Genomic DNA, 1,758 nt, shown 5'->3' with positions numbered 1-1,758 from the left:
TTTTGATTTATAGTGTTTGGCTGTTAAGCACAAAGCTACACAATGAGCGATCTGTGATCTGCTCAACACGGATATCCAAACCCGAATTTTAGCGCTGTAAGCTTGCAGACTTTCCGTTGAGCCACTAGAGGGCGTTGTTTGCAAAGTAATAGTAACTTGAAATTTAGAAATTAACTTGTATCAACACGTAATTAGTATCATTACTTTTAATAGCATTTCTTAAAACTTTGTATTATTTTTTTCGTATCAAAGGTTGGTTAATAAAACGCAGTCGGCGATACAGTTTTATTTAGTAGCATTGTACGTTTTTCAGGATATTGGAAAAAGGAAGAACATATGGATCTGATTACCTTACGACAAATCCAGAATGATGAATGGATTTTGAAGATGGACTTGTATAACCTTTTGGAAAACGTTCCTGTCCTCTGGTACAATGTTCGCTGTCGTCGAGCTCCTATGTTTGAATTAGATCTTTCTTTGCTACTTGCCTGGACTTTTACTGTTGACACTGTTTCACCAACATCAGAACTCTACTGTAAATCTATCAATGATGATGAATACTTTCAGTTTTTAAAGATTTACTCTAGATATATGAACGATGTGGAACCTACTAAAATTACAGTGTTTGGTGGGCCTAATATCCATCCTCAAACGTACGCTTTTATCATCTGGTTCAGGAAACTATCTTCTATAGTTCAGTTAACTTGGTCTGCTTCGGTACAGTTACACAACGTTTGGAGTGTCCTAAACACTCCTGATGAAAACTGTACAAATGAAGGTAGCAAATACAAGTGTCTTCTAGAGCTTTATCTCTTTCACCATCAAAGCTCATCATTATCAGACTCAAACCAAGTCTGTCTTCCACTCGTCAAGGAACGTGAATTTCAAAACCTTGTAAAGGAATGGCTTCCAGTAATGAGTTGGTGGAAACTGATCAGAAATGATTTGGTTCCTCTGTACATGGAAGTTAAATCTCTGTCATCAACTACTAGTGGTAACTTGACCGAAACAGAAATATCAAATATAGAATCCGTTCTAAGCAAAGTTAGTTTGTTTTGTGACAAATATGGATTTGTCAATGCTGAAAAGTTTTCTCGGTGCTTACAGGTTCAAATAAATGAAGAATATTCTTACTATCCTAATGAGATAAAAGTGAAGAAACTCATCTTCGAATCTGTCTCTCTTCAAACTTTCATGGAAAACTTATTAACACTTATTGTAAATTCAGTGAGTGTTCTAATAAAATATATTCACAGTTTAAGATTAAACCACGACAGAAATTTTGAAAGGTTAAAGCAGTCGAACATATTTACCCCCTTGGAGATCAAAGACTACATTAGAAGATTCCTTTCAATAGTTCCAGAGAGTTTTGAATTTGAATTAGACTCTTTAATACAAGGTCTTTATCGTGCCATCATGAGCTCTGCTGATCACACTCTTAAAAAGACATTTCAGCAAAGATATTCATTTGTAGCTGAAACAAATAATGCAAACAAAATAAAAACGAAAGTTCTTAGCAGCACAAAAATATTCATTCTGTATATCATGAAAAATGTAATAAAAAGGGTTCTAACAATACTTTGTAAAATGAGTTCCTACAAGACTCCTGGTGCATTAATAAGTCTTACCAATGAGCTTGTCGGATACCTGACGGACTGTAGCATGGAGAAGCTAAAAAGTAGAGTTACCGAACAATCCCAATCTCTAGGCTTAAAACCAGGAAAAGATAACACAACATTTGACATAAAAAAGCTCAAA

The sequence above is a fragment of the Limulus polyphemus genome, unplaced genomic scaffold (genome assembly GCF_000517525.1).
Source record: "Limulus polyphemus unplaced genomic scaffold, Limulus_polyphemus-2.1.2 Scaffold8033, whole genome shotgun sequence".
NCBI classification, from domain to species: Eukaryota; Metazoa; Arthropoda; class Merostomata; order Xiphosura; family Limulidae; genus Limulus; species Limulus polyphemus.
The sequence above is the reverse complement of the archived record's forward strand: the minus strand, read 5'-3'. Positions refer to the sequence as shown.